General features: G+C 37.8%; 1 pseudogene; it reads right to left on the reverse strand.

The window, feature by feature from the left end:
- Window positions 1–21,643, reverse strand: part of LOC119530207 — a 143,700-nt pseudogene that overhangs the window by 93,386 nt on the left and 28,671 nt on the right.

Raw genomic sequence — 21,643 nt, forward strand, 5'->3', positions numbered from 1 at the left:
GGTTGCTTCCATCTCTTGGCAATTGTGAATAATGCTGATATGAACATCCATATGTAAATATTAGTTTGAGTCTCTGCTTTCAATTATTTTGGGTATATACCTAGTAGGGGATTGCCCTTTGCCCTTCCAAATAAATTTGGTAATAGGCTTTTCCATTTCTGCAAAGTAAGCTGTTGGGATTTTGATTGAGATTGCACTGAATCTGTAAATCATTTTGGGTAGAATTGACATCTTAACAATACTTAGTCTTTCAATCCATGAACACAAAATGTCCTTCCATTTATTTAGGTATTCTTTGATTTCTTTTAGCAATGTTTTATAGTTTTCTGAATACAGGTCCTTTACATCCTTGGTTAAATTTATTCCTAGATATTTAATTCTTTTAGTTGCTATTGTAAATGGATTGTTTTTCCTTGATTTACTCCTCAGATTGCTCATTACTAGCATGTAATGATTTTTGCTTGTTGATCTTGTACCCCACCACTTTGCAGAACTTGTTTATTAGCTCTAGTAGCTCTCTTTTAGATTTTTCATGAACTTCTGTTTATAGGATCATGTCATCTGCAAATAGTGACAGTTCCATATCTTCCTTTCCAATTTGGATGCCTTTTATTTCTTTGTCTTACCAGATTTCTCTGGCTAGCATTTCTAGCACAATGTCAAATAACAATGGTGACAGCAGGCATCCTAGTCTCATTCCTGATCTTAGAGGAAGGTTCTCAGTCTCTCACCATTGAGTACTATGATGCCTGTGGGTTTTTCATATATGCCCTTTATCATATTGAGGAATTTTCCTTCAATTCCTACTTTTTGAAGTGTTTTTATCAAAAAAAGGATGCTGGATTTTGTCAAATGCTTTTTTCAGCATCTATTGAGATGATCATTTGATTTTTCCCTTTTGTTTTGTTAATGTGCTGTATTACATTTATTTATTTTCTTATGTTGGACCATCCTTGCATGCCTGGTATGAACCCCACTTGGTCATGTTATATGATTTTTTCAGTGTGTCTTTGGATTTGATTTGCAAGTATTTTGTTGAGAATTTTTGTGTCTATATTGTAGTCTTCCTTTCATGTAGCATCTTTGCCTGGTTTTGGTATTAGAGTGATGTTGGCTTCATAAAATGAATTAGGTAGTGTTCCATTTTCTTCAATGTTTTGAAAGAGTTTAAGTAAGATTGGTGTCAGTTCTTTTTGGAAAGTTTGGTAGAATTCCCCTATGAAGCCCTGGGCTTTTATTTGTGGGATGCTTTTTGATGACTGATTGGATCTCTTTGCTTGTGATTGGTTTGTTGAAGTTTTCTATTTCTTCTCTGGTGAGTCTAGGTTGTTCATGTGTTTCCAGGAAATTGTCCATTTCCTCTAAATTATCTACTTTGTTGGCATACAGTTGTTCGTAGTATCTTCTTATGATTTTTAAAATTTCTTTGGGATCAACAGTAATGTCCCATCTCTCATTTGTTATTTTGCTTATTTGGGTCTTCCGTCTTTTTGATTTTGTCGGTCTAGCTAAGGGCTTGTCAATCTTGTTGATCTTCTCAAAGAACCAACTTTTGGTTTTATTGATTCTTTCTACTGTTGCTTTGTTCTCTATATCATTTATTTCTGCTTTAATCCTTGTTATTTCTTTATTCTACTTGGTTTAGGATTAGTTTGCTGTTCATATTCTAGCTTCTTCAGTTGTTCCATTAGTTCTTTGATTTTAGCTCTTTCTTCCTTTTTAATGTACGCATTTAGAGCTTTAAATTTCCCCCTCAATATTGCCTTTGCTGCATCCCATAAGTTTTGGTATGTTGTGCTCTCATTTTCATTAATCTGTAGATATTTAGCAATTCCTCTTGCAATTTCTTCTTTAACTCACTGATTGCTTAGGAGTGTGTTGCTTAACCTCCAGATATTTATGAATGTTCTAGATTTATGATGGTTATTGACTTCTAATTGAATTCCATTGTGATCAGAGAATGTGCTTTGAATAATTTCAATGTTTTTAATTTATTGAGGCTTGTTTTATGCCCCAGCATATGATCTAGCCTGGAGAAAGTTCCATGAGCACTAGAGAAAAAATGAGTATCCTGGTGATTTGGGATGTAATGTTCTATATATGTCTGTTAAGTCAAATTCATTTATTACATTGTTTAGGTTTTCAATTTTCTTATTGTTCCTCTATCTGGTTGATACATCTATAGGAGAGAGTGATGTGTTGGAGTCTCCCACAATTATTGTGGAAGCATCTATTATTTCCTTCCATTTTGCCAATGTTTCTCTCATGTACTTTGGGGCACATTGATTGGGTGCATAGACAGTTATGATGGTTATTTCTTCCTGTTGAATTGTCCCTTTTATTAGTATATAGTGTCCTTTGTCTCTTATGACATCTTTGCATTTAAAGTCTATTTTATCTGAGATTAATATTGCTACACCTGCTTTCTTTTGGCTGTAGCTTGCATGGAATATTTTTTTCTATCCTTTCACTTTCAATTTCTTTGTGTCTTGGGTCTAAGATGAGTCTCTCGTAAGCAACATATTGAAGGTTCATATTTTTTAATTCATTCTGCCAATCTATATCTTTTAATTAGGGAGTTTAATCCATTCACATTCAATGTTATTAGTGTGAAGGCAGTTCTTGAATCAGCCATCTTATCCTCTGGTTTTTCTTTGTCAGATGTATTTTTTTCAACTCCCTCTTTATTTCCTTTAAGGTACCCTTACTAAAACTCTTCAGTTCTGTGCCCTTCTCTAGACCTCTCTCTCCTTTTTTCTTTTCTCAGCTGATAGGGCTCCCTTTAGTATTTCTTGTAGGGCAGGTCTCTTTTTAGCAAATTCTCTCAGCATTTTTTTGTCTGTGAAAATTTTAAGCTCTCCCTCAAATTTGAAGGAGAGCTTTGCTGGATAAAGAATTCTTGGTTGACAATTTTTCTCTTTAAGAATTTTAGGCTTGTCATACCACTGCCTTCTCACCTCCATGGTGGCCACTGAGTAGTCACTACTTAGTCTTATGTTGTTTCCCTTGTATGTGGTGAATCACTTCTCTTTTGCTGCTTTCAGAAGTCTCTCCTTCTTTTCAGCATTTGACAATCTGATCAGAATATGTCTCAGACTGGGTTTATTTGGATTTATTTTATTTGGGGTTCATTGGGCATCTATGATTTGTATATTTCTGTCATTTAGAAAGGTTGGGAAGTTTTCCCCAACAAAGTCTTTGAATCCTCTTCCTAGTCCTCTATCCTCTTCCCCTTCAGGAACACCAATGATTCTTATATTTGTGTGCTTCATATTGTCCATTATTTCCCTGAGATACGTTTAAAATTTTTTGATTTTTTTCACCATCATTTTTTTGTGCTTTCAGTTTCCAACACACCATCTTTGAGTTTGCTTATTTGTTCCTCTGCTTCTTCAAATCTGGTGTTATGTGTCTGAAGATCTTTTCAATTTGATCAACAGTATCTTTTATATCCATAAGATCCACTTTTTTTTTTTTTAATTTACTCTTGCAAATTCATCTTTATGCTCTTCTAGGGTCTTCTTGATGTCCTTTATATACTGAGCCATGTATTGGTGTTTGTGATTACTTCTTTGATTAATTGCTCCAAGTTCTGTGTCTCCTCTGTTTTTTTTTTTTAATTTGGGCATTTGGGTTATCCATATCTTCTGGTTTCTTCATATGCTTGATAATTTTCTGTTGTTTTGGCCTCTTAGCATTTGCTCATCTTGATAGGGTTCTTTTATGATATGCAGACTTATTTAAACAATTTTCTATAATTTGGCAGAGCTACAGCTTGGTGGAGTGCACTTTCCCTGACCTTCTGGAAGATGGTGCTCCTGAGCCACCTTTTACCTTCAAGCCATTTCTCCCCAACTTCATCTTTGTACTTAGTGGGGACCCAAACCATGTGGAGGTCCAATCAGTGCACCAATTTTCTGTGTGCAGTGAGGACCAACATGCCCTGTGCAGTTTGACAGGGAAACAGCTCTAAGACACAGTACTCTCAGTTGTTCCCGGGGCTGCCGGTGAAATATCCTGGGGCTGCAGAACGCTTCTAACCCTTCAGTTCAGATTCCCCACAGTCCCTCTCTGATGTAGGCCCACAAGTCCCTGGGATTGATGGAGGGCTCCTGGTACTTCTGTGTGGCACCCCTGCCTCTAGGCTGTGCACACCTCAGACTTCCATGAAGGAAGAGTGTGTGCTGTCACAAGCCAGCTGAACCCCAACTTCCCTCCAGGAAGCTCTCAGCCACTGTGCTGCAAAGGGTTGTCTCCCAGCCAGCTGCAAAGATGGCTGCTCAGGGCATGGAAACTACCCACTTCCACGATCATCCATCTTCTGCAACGGCCCATCCCTGGCCCAGGGGCTCTGTTCTAGTTTGCTAATACTGCTGGAATGCAAAATACCAGAGATGGACTGGCTTGTATAAAGGGGGTTTATTTGGTTATACATGTACAGTCTTAAGGCCATAAAGTGTCCATCGACAAAGGGTACCTTCACTGGAGGATGGCCAATGGCATTCGGAAAAATCTCTCTTATCTGGGAAGGCACATGGCTGGCATCTGCTTGATCCAAGGTTGTGTTTCAAAATGGCATTCTCCAAAATATCTGCATCAGCTTTCAACAGCCATCTTCAAAATGTCTTTCTCAGCTCCAGCTAGTTATGAGCTCCTTCTGTCTGAGCTTATACAGTGCTCCAGTAAACTAAACAAGGCCCATGCTGAATGGGTGGGACCATGCCTCCATGGAAATTATCCAATCAGAGTTATCACCTATGGTTGGGTGGGTCACATCTCCATGGACACTGAACCAATAGGTTCCAACCCAATCCATGCTAATACATCGGCCTCCATAAGAATTCATTAAAGAATATGGCTTTTTTCTGGGGGACATAAATATACAAACTGGCACAGGCTCTTAGGTGTTGGTGTGTGAAGGGTGTCACCCATGCCAGATACTAAGGTGGGTTCCCGGGCTGTGGAAGATTCTCCCCACCATGCTTTATGGAGGCTCCAGCTGCCAGTTCTCCAGCTGCTTTCTGGGTTGGACACTCACCTACCTCTGAACACAGTGTCTTGGTTTCTCCCCATCATACTCAACTCCAACTCTGGCTGCTGGTTCCCCGGTGGCTTTCTGGCCCAAACACTCACACGTCTCTGAATATGGTCTCTTGGTTTCTCCTCATTGTGCTTAACTGCAACTCTGGTTGCTGGTTCCCTGGTGGCTTTCCAGACTGAATACTCACACGTCTCTGAACACAGTCTCTTGGTTTCTTCAAGTACACAGTTACTATGGGTGTAGAAGACCCTGCCCAGCCTGTGGAACCCTCGAACTGCTATTCTGGAGCACTTTCTGTCCTTTATCTAGTGTTTTTCACAGAGGAGAATTTTGCCCTGTCTCTCCTAATCCACAATCTTGGATCCCCCCCTTCTTTTTTAATGTACACTTTTAGGGCTATAAATTTCTCTCTCAGTACTGCCTTTGCTGCATCTCGTAAGATTTGATATGTTGTCTTCTTGTTTTCATTTCTCTCAAGATATTTACAGATAAAATAGGCTTTAAGTTAAAAGCTATTAAAAGACACAAAGAAGGGTACAATCCACCAAGAAGAAATAACAATCATAAGTATTTATGCACCTAACCACAGTACCCCAAACTACAGGAGGCAAATACTGATGAAACTGAAGAGAGAAATATACACCTCAACAATAATAGTGGGAGATTTCATACACCACTCTCATCAACAGATGAGAAATTTCTTCTTTGACCCACTATTTGTTTAAGAGTGTGTTATTTAAGTTTCATGTTTGCAGATTTTCCAGTTCTCTGCCTGTTATTGATTTCCTGCTTCATTCCTTTATGGTCAGAGAAGATTCTTTGTATAATTAGTCTTTTTAAATTTACTGAGACTTGTTTTGTGATCCAACATGTTTTCTGTCCTGGAGAATGATCCATGTGCACTTGAGAAGACTGTGTATTCTGTTGTGCTGGTGTACAGTGTTCTGTATATGTCTGTTAGGTCTAATTCATTTATCACAGTATTCACTTTCTGTTTCCTTATTGATCTTCTGCTAGGTGTTCTATCTATTGATGAGAGTGGTGTATGAAATCTCCCACTATTATTGTTGAGGTGTATATTTCTCTCTTCAGTTTCATCAGTGTTTGCCTCCTGTAGTTTGGGGTACTGTGGTTAGGTGCATAAATATTTATGATTGTTATTTCTTCTTGGTGGATTGTACCCCTCTTTGTGTCTTTTAATAGCTTTTAACTTAAAGCCTATTTTATCTGATAGTATAGCTACCCTGGCTTTGTTTTTGTTACTATTGGCATGGAATGTCTTTCTTCATCCATTCACTTTCAAACCATTTGTGTCTTTGGGTCTAAGGTACATCTCTTGTAGACAACACTTGGTTGGATCATGCTTTTTATCCATTCTGCCAGTCTGCATCTTTTGACTGGGGAGTTTAATCTAATAATGTTCAGTGTTATTGTTGTAAATGCAGTACTTATTTCTGCCATTTTCTCTTCCAATTTTTATGTGTCAACTTTTTTTGTCTCACCTTCAATGCAGCCTCCTTTTCTATGTGGTTAATCTTTTCTTTTGTATTGGTCTGTTATCTTTCTCATTTCTGGTTCTGTATAATTTTGCAATACTTTCTTTGTGGATAGTATGAGGTTTGTATTACACAACCTAAATCTATAACTTACTAATTTGTAAAGATACCAACTTAACTTCAATAACATATATGTTCATGCTCCTTTATCCCTCTGTTTACCCTCCTTATTCTGTTTTTGTCCCAGATTACTTTTTAATATTTTGTGTGTCCATTATCAGGAAATACTCTTTTTCTCTTGTTCAACTGTATTCTGACTCATAGGAATTAAAGAGTAGGATTGTATATTATATTGAGGATACAGTACTATTGGGTTTTGCATTTACCCTTTTAGTTACCTTTACTGAAGATCTTCACTTCTTCACACTACTCCAAGCCACTGTCTCCTGTCTTTTGCTTTGAACTTGCAGAACTCCCTTCCATAAATCTTGTAGGGTGGGTCTTTTGATGACAGACTTTCTCAGTTTCTGTTTTCCTGTGAATATTTTAAACTCTCCCTCATTTTTGAAAGACAGTTTTGATGAGTATAGAATTTTAGGACAGCAGTTTTTCTCCTTCAGTACCTTAAATATATCATTCCCCAGCCTTCTCACCTCTGTGGTTTCTGATGAGAAATCAGAACGTAGTCTTATTGAGTATCCCTTGTATGTGACTTATTGCTTTTCTCTTGCTGGTTTCCTAATTCTCTTTTTATCTTTGGGATTTTACATTCTGTTTTGTGTGTGTACTGAATTGGGTATATTAGAGTTTACTCTGTTTGGAGTATATTGTGCTTCCTGGACATGAATATCCGTGTCTTTAATAAGTGTTGGGAAATTTTCAGCCATTATTTCCTCAAATATTCCTTTGGCTCCTTTTCTCCTCTCTCTTCATCAGACACACCTGATGTGTAGGTTTGTACATGTCATGCTGTCTCACAAATCCCTGAGGTACTTCTCAATTTTTTTCTATTCTTTTCTCCATCTGTTCTTCTGGCTGCATGATTTTTATCATCCTGTCTTCTACTTTACTGATTCTGTCTTCTGCCTACTCAAATCTGCTGATGTATGCCTCTAGTGTATTTTTTTTAAATTTTATTTTGAAATAAATTCAAACTTACAGGAACAGTTGCAAAAACAATACAAACCCCATACACAGAACTCCAGCATACCCCAACCTCCCTCCCCCAATACCCCAATCCATGCACTTTAACATCCTGTCACACCACCGTTTCTTTCTTTCCCTGCCTCCCTCCCTATCATCCCTCATCTATTTCTTTGTCTTCTGAACATGAGAGCAAGCTGCACACATCCTTGAACAAACAATATAACTCACATATACATTTCCCATGAACGAGAATATTCTTTTATGCAATCCTCTGCTAAGGGGTTCAAGAATTTCAACATTGATACAAAGCTTACATTCTCTATTTCCTTTTTTTTTTTTTTTTATGTCCCAACTGTGTCCCTTTGAGCCTCCTCTCCTCCATCCTCAGATCCCATCCAGGCTCATCCTTGGCATTTAATTGTCATTATCTATTTAGACTGTCTTTTTTTTTTTTTTTTTAATTGTGGAAACATATATACAGCCTAAATCTTACCATTCCAACCCCTCCCTAGCATTCCATTAGTGGGATTAATCACATTTAGAATGTTGCAATGCCATCACCTTCCCACCATCCATTACTAGAAATTTCCCTTCACCCCAAACAGAAACCCTACACTCATTTCTTAACTCCCCATTGCCCCTTCCCCCACTTCTCATAACCCATACTCTACTATTCATCTCTATGGTCATATTCTCTGATACTTTCTTTGTGTTTACTATGGGGCTTAAATTTAACATCTTAAATCTATAATGATCTTGTTTTCCTTTGATACCAACTTAACTTCAATAGCACACATAAACTATGTTCCTATACTCCTCCATTCCCCCACCTTTATGTAGTTCTTGTCAAAAATTACATATTTTACATTGAGTCCAAAATCACTGATTTGTCATTACAGTTTATGTATTTTAGATCCTGTAAAAGTAAATAGTGGAGTTACAAATCAAAAATACAGTAGTATTGGTATTTATATTTACCATGTGATCTTTACTGGAAATCTTTATTTTTTCATGTGGTTTCAGTCAATTGTTTAGTGTCTCTTCCTTTCAGCCTTCACAATTCCCTTCAGCATTTCTTATAGGACTGATCTACTGGTGATGAAGTTCCTCAGCTTTTGATTATCTGGGAATGTTTTCATCTCCCCCTCATTTTTAACCTTCAGGTGTTTGTGAATTTTCTAAGTCTCTGATGGTTATTGACTTCTATTTGCATTCCATTGTGGTCAGAAAATGTGCTTTGAATAAATTCAATTTTTTTAAATTTACTGAGGCTTGTTTTATGTCCCAGCATATGGTCTATTCTGGAGAAAGATACATGATCACTAGAGAAGAATGTGTGTCCTGGTGATTTAGGATGTAATGTTCTATATACGTCTGTTAAATTTCTCTATATCTCTCTCTCCTTTCTTTGTTTCTCTGTCTGTAGGGCTCCCTTTAGTATCTGAAGTTGGGCAGGTCTTTTATTAGCAAAATCTCTTAGCATTTGTTTGTCTGTAAAAAATTTAAGCTCTCCCTCAAATCTGAAGGAGTGTTTTGCTGGATAAAGTAGTCTTGGTTGGAAATTTTTCTCTCTCAGAGTTTTAAATATGTCATGGCACTGCCTTCTTGCCTCCGTGGTGGCTGCTGAGTAGTCATAACTTAGTCTTATGTTGTTTCCTTTGTATGTGGTGAATTGCTTTTCTCTTGCTGCTTTCAGAACTTGCTCCTTTTCTTCAGTATTTGACAGTCTGATCAGAATATGTCTCAGAGTGGGTTTATTTGGATTTATTCTATTTGGAGTTCGCTGGGCATTTATGCTTTGCGTATTTATATTGTGTAGAAGGTTTGGGAAGTTTTCCCCAACAATTTCTCTGAATATTCTTTCTATACCTTTACCCTTCTCTTTCCCTTCTGGGACACCAATGAGTCTTACATTTGGATGTTTTATTTTATCTATCATATCCCTGAGGTCCATTTGGATTTTTTCAATTTTTTCCCCATTCTTTCTTTTGTTCTTTCATTTTCTGTTCTGTGGTCCTCAAGGACACTGAGTCATTGTTCAGCTTCCTCTAATATTGTACTGTGAGTATCCAGAATCTTTTTAATTTGGTCAACAATTTATTTTATTTCCATAAGATTGTCTATTTTTTTATTTACTGTTGCAAGTTCTTCTTTATGCCCTTCTGGGGTCTTCTTCATGTCCTTTATATCCTGTGCCATGCTCTTCTTCATGTCCTTTATATCCTGTGCCCTGCTCTCATTGTTTGTCTTTAGTTCTTTGATTAATTGCCCCAAGTACTGTGTCTCCTCTGATCTTTTGATTTGGGTGTCTGGGTTTGGGTTCTCCATATCATCTGGTTTTACCATATGCTTTAAAATTTTCTGTTGTTTTTGGCCTCTTCACATTTGCTTTACTTGATAAGGTTCTTTTAGGATATGTAGGATTATTCAAAGATGAATCTCTAATTTGTCAGAGATACAGCTTGGTGGCTTACACTTTCTCTAACTAACCAGTAGATGGTATTCGCGAGTCACCTATTCCCTTCAAGTCAGTTTTCCCCAACTTTGTCTTTGTGGTATGTGGGGGTCTGGTTCTTGTGGGGTTCAATTCGTGCGCCAAGTTTGGGTGTGTTGTTGCTGTCTGCCCTGTATGAGGGTTGTGTGTCTGAGTGGTTAGGGAGGCAGGGCAGCTTTAATCATCAAACCTCCCAGGTGTTCCCGGAGATTTAAGGCTGTTGCAAAAGTCTAAGCCTTCATTTCAGTCTTTCCACAGATTGTCTCTGCCCTGACCCACAAATCCTTGGTATTGGCGTAGGGTCCCCGGGATTTCCAAGTGGGCCCCCCTTCTCAGCTGTGCTCTTCCAGGACCTCTGCTGAGGGAAGGCTGTTCCATGTCATAAGTGAGCACCAGCCCTCCAGGGAAGCCCTGGACTGCCAGGCCATGCAGGGGCATTCCCAGCCTGTTGTAAAGATGGCTGAATGGAGCGTATTAATTTCCCCCTTTTTGCACAGCTCCACCTTCCCAGCTCCAGGACAGTTAGCTGTGGGTGCACTAAAGTCCACTGTCCATGGCTGATATTGTGGCATGTGTGTGGTGCTTCAGGAAACACTCCCTGTCACATTGGGACCCTTGGCACGGTTCTGGGCTATGGCTCCAGCCCCGGGCAGGAGCGTCTCCCGCCCGCTGGGCAGATGGCTGCAAGGGGAATGTTTTCTTTCTCCTTTTGGCTCCCCTCTGCCCTCCTGGCTCTGAGACAATTAGCAGTGGGTGTGGGAAAAGGGCTATCTTCCACACCAGATATTGAGGTGTTGGCACATCGCGTTCCTGCCACGCTTCACTGTGCAGTTCTCGCCGCCATATCAGCAGCTGCTTTCAGGTTTGTTTCTTTTTAAAGAACTAGTCCATCTCCAAACACCAACCCATGTTTTCCCCACACCACAGAGTGGCCACCGGACTTTCAGCCAGCTTACTCACTCGTTTCAGGATGCAGACTCCTGGTTTCACCAAATGCATGGTCCCTGTGGATTTAGCAGACCTTGTCCGGTTGCTGCATTGCTGGAACTGGTGTTCTGGGTCACTTTCTGGTTTTTATCTAGTATTTTTCACAGAGGTGTTTTTTTGCTCTCTCGCCTAGCTGCCATCTTAGGTTCTCTCTCTAGTGTATTTTAAATCTCCATTATTGTGCCTTTAATCCCCATAATTTCTGTTAAGTTTCTTTAAACTTTCAAATTCTTCTCTATGTGCACATATTGTTTTTGTAATATCCTTAGCTCTCTTTTCCACATTTTCCTTCACCTCTTTAAATTGATTAAGGAGATTTGTTTGAGCTTCTTTGATTAGATGTTCCAAATTATGTGTTTCCTGTGAAGTTTTAATTTTTAATCTTGTTTCTTAGTATGGTTGCAATTTTTTGCTGATGTCTGGGCATCTGATTATTCTGATGTGTAACTCTGAACTTGTTTTCTACCTCTTGTCTAGGATTTTATTGTTGCTTGATTGTAGTAAGCCTCTTCTTTGACCCTTGATCCAATTTATTTTGGACCTTTAGATTAGCCTGTTTTTAACTGTTCAGATTTTCTCAGCTCTTCCTCATATGATTCTTATTCTGGATATGTGGTATAACTTTTATAATTGCACTTTTTGTGCAATTGTTTCACTTCCAGGAGAAAATGTCCTTTCCTCTATTCCTACTCTCCAGAAATCTTGAATTTTTCTATTTGTTTTTGTGCAGAAATTTCTCCCCAGCTCCTATTATTTTTCACTTAGTGCCCCCTTTTTCTTACACTTTTCATTTCTGGGATTTGGTCTGTCTTACAGCAGCACAGTCTCCCTCCCCTCTCCGCCTTTTTATCTGTGAGGCTTTTCTGCCTCCAACTTCTTCCCTGATAGCTTACTCCATTCCAGGGACCAAATGGGTCAATCCAGAAAGGTCCATTTTGTGTTTAGGTGGTCCGGTGAACAGAGACTGGATTGAGTGAGCACACCTCTTGCCAACAGCTGTACTGCAGCTCTGGCTTGGGTCTGTATGGACCTGGGTCCCTCTGCCTAGATATGCGTGAGATTCCAACTCGCTCCTATTAGTGATTCTATATTCTGTCTTGGTAGCAGGAGGGATCTGGGCTGGGCTGCCTCTGCAAGACTCCCAACCTGTGCAGGACCAAGTAAGGGAGAGGGGTCCAGAATGGCAGGTCCAGGAATAAAATTCCCTACCTGAAGTTGGAAATTATTCCTCTGTTTCTGCAATTCAGCATTTGTGGCATCCTTCTCCAGCCCCTATCATCCTCCAGAGTTCTAATCATGTGGGATTGGTCCTATTATTAGTTGATTCTGAGGGAAGTCTTTTCCAGGCGATGTCTTACATCACCATGTTTATGACTCTGCTCCTAGCATTTACTTTTGAATCTTCTCTCACAGCTTTAGCTGCCTCTAGGTATCTAACCCATGAACTACTAACATTTCCACACTGATACGATTTAGGAAGGGGGGGGGGGTTGCAAATTTGACTTCATGCCAATTCATTAGAGGTTGTCTGAAGGTCTCAGCAACTCCTGTGAGATGCCCTTCCCCACACAGCTACTTTCTCTGGTCCTGGTAATCCCATCCACCCTTACCCTTTCAGGCCTGGGGGTAAACTGCTTCTCACCATTGCTCAGTTCTGGGTTCTGCACAATTGTTTGTTAGTTCCTCTAACCCTTTCCTCTTCATTGCAAATACTCCCTTTATTATCTCTCCTCAACTTACCCACTTGTACACACTCTCAGTTCCAGTCATGACCCTCACCAATTATGGGCAGTGGTCATATCTGATCTGCATTGGCATCCTTGATGCTTGTCACCAAGCTTGCAACCCTGCATTCAGTTGATGTTTATGGAACAACTTTTGATGAAGTATTATAAGAGTTGTCCACTTTTTAATGTCATGGGATAATCAAGGAATGTTATAATTGGACTGAACCTTCAATATTTTTCAGCCAAGGCTCTTCATTTTATCTAAAAGGAATTTTCATGTAGATTGTGACAGAGATGAGAGTGTGAAACAGTGAGTAGAAGAAAGACTTCAGAGTCACTAGACTTGGGTTTGTATCCAGAGGCACCATGCTGGGGACTTGCTCAGTTTTGTCAACTGAAAAATGAAGACAGTCTTACTTATGTCACTGGGTTGTTGAGAAAATACATGAACTGATATATTTGAGTTTCCCTGCATAGCATGTAGTACTTAGAACCTTCAGACAGCTGGTATTTCCAGAACCCAGATGTCCTGTCTTCCAATCCAAGGTGTGTTCCATTCCACCATTTGGCCAACCAAACCTAGGCAAACACGAGACAGCTTAGTAGTTAGAAAGGGCTTGGTCTGGCTCAGCTCCTTGTATAAACTTCCTCACTGTGAGGCTGGTGATAAGAGGTGAAGGAGCTCTTTCAGTTGGCTCCTAACCAACTCTTTTTGAGACCCTGATTTTGACATTAGGGGTTTCTCCCCCTTTACTGTTTTCACATTTGTTTTTGTAACTAAACAATTCTCTAGTAAAACCCACATTTATAGAACACAGAAAAGGGGAAAAATTGTGGTTTCAAGGGAGCGTAACATACTGTTGACTCATTCCCTTCAATCTTCTGCAAAGGTCATTCCTAAAAAGGATTTTTTCCAGGGTGGATGGTCAATGAAACAAGTATCCTATTTAGTGAATGCCCCAGCAAGCTCTTCACTTGATTTTAGTCAAAAGGCTGAAAAGCAATTCCCAGCAAGCTCTTACTCTTTGTCTTAAGGGATAGATTTTGTGGGACTTCTGTCCTAATCCAGCAAATCTCTTGTTACAGCATTATTTCCTGAAATCCATTTCCTTCCCAAGTATTTCTGAGCTTGCAAACTCAGATATAATGAATGGAGCTGTTCGAGTGAACAATCACTCAACAGCATAAGTTATTTTAATGGGCCCATCACTTGAAACTAAACTTCCACCATCTGTTCTACCCTTTAATTGCAAATGCACAAAGAATACCATTCCCAATGGCATCATAAAAAGTTAGATATAAGTGATTTAAATGCAACTTTTGGTTTTGTATTCAGAGCAACATACTTCTAAAGGAAGGCTCATATTGGATTTATATTTTCATGGCAAAATAAAAATTCAGAGTCGGAGAGTACCTCTGTTCACAAAAGAGCTGCATCTTAATTTGTATGGAACATGTTCTACTTGTCATTCTTTTATTTATTTATTTAGTTTTTTTCCTACAAATATTTATGGAATGCCACCATGTATCTGGCACTGTACTAGACACTGGGGATATAAAGTTAACAGTGATTATTAGCAAGGGCACTGGTACCTCTAATAGAAAAGAAAATAGACCATTTCATATAAATAAATATAAAAGCCACATAGAACCAAACATAAGTTTCACATTCTGATTCAGAATGGTAATGTGATGGAGAGGGAAGAAGTTTGCAATCAGTCATATCTTGATTTAAAATTCCCAACTCCTCCCCAGTGTGATCTAATGAGCCTGTGTCCTTATCTGGAATTTATTTCTATATCTGAATCTTTTTCCTGGAAATTAGGAGAATAACATCTCTCTCAGGGTATTGCTGTGATTAAATGAGATATACCCCAAAGCCTCTAGCCCTGAGCTTGGCACATCATTTGTGTTCAATGTTAATTCCTCGTCCACTTTCTAACTTGCATTTTTATAGATTTTGGGAAATTACTCTTCTGACCTGAAATGATGGATTCATAGAATGTCAGAACAGGAAAGGATCCAAGAAAAAAATCACCTTATTGTATAGATAAATTTAATCCCAGAGGGGATTAGTGACTAGCCCAAAGTCTTTCCATTTACAGCAGTCTCCGTTTATATACCTTTTTTGTTTTTAAAGTGAGTCTGCTTTTATTTGATAAGGATCAGTTTTTACTCATATTCAACACATGGAATATTGGCTCAAAAGTGAAGCTGTTGTAGAAAGATCAATCACAGATGTCCTGTTGAGAGAAACTTGCATTTCTCTAAAAACGTACCCTTATATGGTCTTATTTTTACAAATTTAAGCATTGAGAATATGTCTAAATGATAAGTTACAATTAAAATAAAATGTTTTATTTGTAAATTATGTACTGAATACATTTTATATTATGAGAAGGAAATGGGGAGGAATGAAAAGAGGCATTAACTAACCATGCTGTTCGCTTTCTCTGTTGGAGATGACTATCTTTCTACTGAATCAGACTTACAAACTAGTTTGGATTTCCTAAGTTGGAAAAGGAGAATTTGCAGCGAAACTAAAAGTGTCACTGCATTATTACTATTTGACATGTTTTCACAAAATGCTTTTGAACCCCATTAACTCAGAATCTTAAAAAAGAAATGTCCTGGTATAATATTATAAAATTAAAAAGAAAAGCTTAACTATCAAAAGAACAAGTTTAAGCATTTCATCTTTTTTTTTTTTTTTATGATTCCCCACTTTATTTGACTTTTTTCCATTACTGGGTCCCAGTCACACTGGCTAAGAGGTAGAGAAGAGATTTCAAGTGGATCCAATTTAAACATATCGTGCAGTCCTTTAAGGTACACAATAGAGACATACTACGTAGGCTGTAATGCCTACTTTTTTAAACTTTTTTTTTTAAATCAAGTGTATGAAAAATAGAAAAAAAAATTTTTTTTAAATTTAAAAAAAACATACAATAAAAGAACATTTCAAAGAGACCATAACAAGGGAGTAAGAAAAAGACAACTAACCTAAAATAACTACTTTACTTCCAACATTTTCCTACTCTACCCCAAGAAAGTAACCTAATATAGCAACATTTCTGTGAACTTGTTCCTACTATACCCATCAGAAATTAACAGACCATAGTCATTCCTGGGCATTCCCAGAATGTTAAATTTACCCACAATAGCTTATCTGTTCTTATTGGATTATTGTTCCCTCTTCCTTAATTATTCTCTATCGCTAGTTCCCCTACATTCTACATTATAAACCATTTGTTTTACATTTTTCAAAGTTCACATTAGTGGTAGCGTATAATATTTGTCTTTTTGTGCCTGGCTTATTTCGCTCAGCATTATGTCTTCAAGGTTCATCCATGTTGTCATATGTTTCACGAGATCGTTCCTTCTTACTGCTGCGTAGTATTCCATCGTGTGTATATACCACATTTTATTTATCCACTCATCTGTTGAAGGACATTTGGGTTGTTTCCATCTCTTGGCAATTGTGAATAATGCTGCTATGAACATTGGCGTGCAGATATCTGTTCATGTCACTGCTTTCTGACCTTCCGGGTATATATACCGAGAAGTGCAATCGCTGGATCGAATGGTAACTCCATATCTAGTTTTCTAAGGAACTACCAGACTGACTTCCAGAGTGGCTGAACCATTACACAGTCCCACCAACAATGAATAAGAGTTCCAATTTCTCCACATCCCCTCCAGCATTTGTAGTTTCCTGTTTGTTTAATGGGAGCCATTCTAATCGGTGTGAGATGGTATCTCATTGTGGTCTTAATTTGCATCTCTCTAATAGCTAGTGAAGCTGAACATTTTCTCATGTGTTTCTTGGCCATTTGTATTTCCTCTTCAGAGACGTGTCTTTTCATATCTTTTGCCCATTTTATAATTGGACTGTCTGAACTATCGTCATTGAGTCGTAGGATTTCTTTACAATGCAAGATATCAGTCTTTTGTCAGATACATGGTTTCCAAAAATTTTTTCCCATTGAGTTGGCTGCCTCTTTACCTTTTTGACAAATTCCTTTGAGGTACAGAAACTTTTAAGCTTGAGGAGTTCCCATTTATCTATTTTTTCTTTTGTTGCTTGTACTTTGGGTGTAAAGTCTAGGAAGTGGCCGCCTAATACAAGGTCTTGAAGATGTTTTCCTACATTATCTTCTAGGACTTTTATGTTACTTTCTTTTATATTGCGATCTTTGGTCCATTTTGAGTTAATTTTTGTGTAGGGTGTGAGGTAGGGGTCCTCTTTCATTCTTTTGGATATGCATATCCAACTCTCCCAGCCCCATTTGTTGAAAAGGCCATTATGACCCAGTTCAGTGACTTTGGGGGCCTTATCAAAGATCAGTCAGCCATAGATCTGGGAGTCTATCTCTGAATTCTCAATTCGATTCCATTGACCTATATGTCTATCTTTGTGCCAGTACCATGCTGTTTTGACAACTGTGGCTTTATAATAAGCTTCAAAGTCAGGGAGTGTAAGTCCTCCCACTTCGTTTTTCTTTCTTAGAGTGTCTTTAGTGATTCAAGGCATCTTCCCATTCCAAATAAATTTGATAACTAGCTTTTCGAAGTCTGCAAAGTAGGTTGTTGAAATTTTGATTGGGATTGCATTGAATGTGTAGATGAGTTTGGGTAGAATTGACATCTTAATGACATTTAGCCTTCCTATCCATGAACATGGAATATTTTTCCATCTTTTAAGGTCCTCTTCTATTTCTCTTAGTAGAGTTATGTAGTTTTCTTTGTATGGGTCTTTTATATCTTTGGTTAAGTTTATTCCTAGGTACTTGATTTTTTTAGTTGCTATTGAAAATGGTATCTTTTTCTTGAGTGTCTCTTCAGTTTGTTCATTTCTAGCATATAGAAACATTACTGACTTATGTGCATTAATCTTGTATCCTGCTACTTTGCTAAATTTGTTTATTAGGTCTGGTAGCTGTATCATCGATTTCTCGGGGCTTTCAAGATATAAGATCATATCATCTGCAAACAATGATAGTTTTACTTCTTCCTTTCCAATTTGGATGCCTTTTATTTCTTTGTCTTGCCGGATTGCCCTGGCTAGCTCTTCCAGCACAATGTTGAATAACAGTGGTGACAGTGGGCATCCTTGTCCTGTTCCTGATCTTAGAGGAAAGGCTTTCAGTCTCTCACCATTGAGTACTATGCTGGCTGTGGGTTGTTCATATATGCTCTTTATCATATTGAGGAAGTTTCCTTCAGTTTCTACCTTTTGAAGTGTTTTTATCAGAAAGGGATGTTGGATTTTGTCAAATGCTTTTTCAGCATCTATTGAGATGATCATTTGATTTTTCCCTTTTGATTTGTTAATGTGTTGTAATACTTGATTGGTTTTCTTATGTTGAACCATCCTTGCATGCCTGGAATGAACCCCACTTGGTCATGGTGTATGATTTTTTTAATGTGTCTTTGGATTCGATTTGCAAGTATTTTGTTGAGGATTTTTGCATCTATATTCATTAGGGAGATTGGCTGGTAGTTTTCCTTTTTTGTGGCATCTTTGCCTGGTTTTGGTATCAGATTGATGTTAGCTTCATAAAATGAGTTAGGTAGTGTTCCATTTTCTTTGATGTTTTGAAAGAGTTAGTTAGGTAGTGTTCCATTTTCTTTGATGTTTTGAAAGAGTTTAAGTAAGATTGGTGTCAAGCATTTCATCTTAAAGAAACTATGAAATGGCTACATACTATGCATAATCTGAAATGATAATCTTTCTCTTTTAATCCCTTTAAAAGTTATTCTGATTAGTCTAACAGTAAAAAGACATACAACTATAAAAAATTGCCAGTAATGTAAATGTCACTGTGGAGAGTACATCTTTGAGAACTCTCAAAAGGAATGAAATCTATTTACTGTAAAATTATTATCAATGGATAAAACTTAAGCATTAATTCATGGCTTTAGACGGTATCAATAATATTTATTAGTCTATAAAATGAAGGACTGATTATAACTAATTCGATGGCAAATACATTTCAGCAAATGGATTTAAAGAATGCTACAAATGCCATGTGTACATTTTGATGATTGGCCAACATAGAAAATCCAACCTCTTGCATTTGTTCAGTCCCAGAATTATAGTCAGTTTATGATTTTTCATTTGAAGGTTTAGTTTTTCCCCATCATTTTCTTCCTCTTCCTCCTCTTCACATCCCCATCTGTTTGCTGCTCCAGTTCCTCTTTTGTGATCATCCCAAAATCATTCCCATCTCTACTCTCATCTTGGGATCAGTCACCTCCCCTTCTGTCACTGTCTCATCTTTTCTCTCACTGTCTGATCATTCCTCGCTGTCAGACTTCTGCTCCTTTTTGGCTTCAGCTCTCTCATCTTTTTTTAAATCTGTGTTTGGTCCTTTGTACCCAGGGTGTGCACAGAGTCCTGGAGGAGTCAAGGAAGCAGCCAGACTTGTTAGGAACCAGAAGTGATGCCTTCCTCCAGTGAAGAGCCAAATGATGAGAAACAGAATGCAGCCAGCAATGGCGAGGAGCAAAATGTTGGCTGCAAAACAGGCTGCTCTGACACTGAGGTAAGAAACACCTACTCATTCCTGCTGACCAACAGGGGAAAAGGGTTGCCGCTATCACTGCCCTAATGACAAGAATTAGTCACATGACAAATGTTTTAAAGTGAACTGGGTTATGGAGCCACACAAATACCTCATTTCCATCCAGAAAAACTCTGTCGTCATGTGGTTCAAGCTCAATTTTTGTTCTTAGTTTCCTTCTTTTTGGAAGTTCCTGGAATTTCCTCCTTTTTGGAGACTTCCTTTTCACCATCTTTTTTTCTTTTCTTTTTCTTTCATCTTTTCATCCTTTATATTTTCTTTCTTGCTCTTTTTATCTTCTTCTTTTCCACTTTCAGCTTTTCCTTTCTCTTTTTTTTCTTTATGTTCTTATCATATTTTGTTTTCATTACTTTTAGAGCTCAGTGAAAAAATTGCTTCTTTAGAAGCCTGTTGCAGTAGTCAACCAAACACAGACTCCCTGGTTGTAAATAAAGCCTTTCTTGGCCTTTGCCCACTTTGAATCCAAAAGTCAATCTACTCATGAGAAGCAATAAAACAATCAACGTGGTGACCCATTAGTGGACTTTGTTGTACAGTTTAATGAAAGATACATGACTACAGCCTTTTCTTCTTTGGATGGTTCACCAACTTCCTGGATCCACTTCTTGTGTCACCTGTTTTCCACCTTGTTGGCCGCTCACACTATAACATTTTGATTGTGCACCTACCAATGAAAAATTTTGAGCGTGAATTTCCAGTATATAAATGGAATACCATACTAACATAGTATGTTCATTATACATATGCGCATATGTATACATAACAATAGAAATAAAAAATGAGGTAATGATGGAATGAGCAATATTTGTTGTGTCTCACTAGTTGTGATGGCTTCATCCTATGTTTAATGCACGCATACTAGTCTCTTGAGGCACACCATACACTTGGGGTGAAGTTCATTACTGACGTGAATATGTATTTCCAGTCAATATATATTTTAATCCATTATTTCTCTCTTGAATGATGGGGCTGACCAAGAATTTATACCAGGAGAAGAAGGGCCTAATCTGCCATTTTCTTATTTGTTATTTTTGTTGTTATTTGTTTGTAAACAAATTGCTATTTGTTTGTTTCTTGTTTGTTATTTTTATTTTTTAATATTTTTAATGGTCAACACATAGTTTCTTTACAGGAATATTTTTAGCCATGTCCCCATTTTGCAATGATTAGTTTGGTTAAAACTAGACAATAAAATGCACAAATCCCATTAACCTGGTGCCTGTTAATATGCTGACAGTGAGGGGGTGAGCAAGGAAGCTTGCTGCTGTCTCTCCCACATCATGGAACTCCAGGATGCTCTGTGGACATTACATGGTATGTGACCCTCTGACATAAGGATAAAGAGATGGTGAGAGTGTCAAACTGTTTATCAACTAAGAGTTAAGGGTTCCTTTCTTTGAAAGGATATAAAAAAAGAAATAATTATCCTAATATTTTCTTCCTATATCCCAAATGATGATCTTGCTCTTCTCACTTTGGGGGCCACTGAATTCATGGAGAAGGAAGGACTAGAGGTTGACTCTGCTGATTCACAATCTAATGTTTTTTCACCTAAAATATAAAAAGGAGCAAATCCAAAATTTCATTTTATTTTGGTATAACACATGTACAGAAAAGTATACATAGCATAAGTGTACTTCATGAATTTTTCCAGCGTGAATTTGTCCACATGGACACCATGAAGATCAAGAAATAGAACTTTCTCACCACCTCCCCGGGCTTCTGTGATTTCTATTTCCCACAAATAAGTCCTATCCTGACTTCTAACACCACTGACTTGTTTTGCCTGTTTTTCAGTTTTATGCATATGGAATCATGTATTACATATGATTTGGGGTCTAACTTTCTTTTAACGTTATCTTTGTGAGATGTACCTATGTTGGTAGGTGCGGTAGTAGTTCATTCATTTTCTTTGCTATATAATATTTCATTGTTTGAATGTACTACTACTTATTTATCCATTTTAGAATTAATGAAAATTTGAGTTGCTTCCAGTTTTGGCCTATTATGAATAATGCTCCAATAGGCATTTTGATACATTTGGTATATGGTTTTGATGTGCATACATATACATTTCTATTGAGTATATGTTTAGGAGATATATTAGCAGTGAAATTTCTGGGTCATTGAGTAGACATATGTTGAGCTTTAGTAGAACAGCATGT

The sequence above is a fragment of the Choloepus didactylus genome, chromosome 3, assembly GCF_015220235.1.
Source record: "Choloepus didactylus isolate mChoDid1 chromosome 3, mChoDid1.pri, whole genome shotgun sequence".
In the NCBI taxonomy this organism is placed as follows: domain Eukaryota; kingdom Metazoa; phylum Chordata; class Mammalia; order Pilosa; family Megalonychidae; genus Choloepus; species Choloepus didactylus.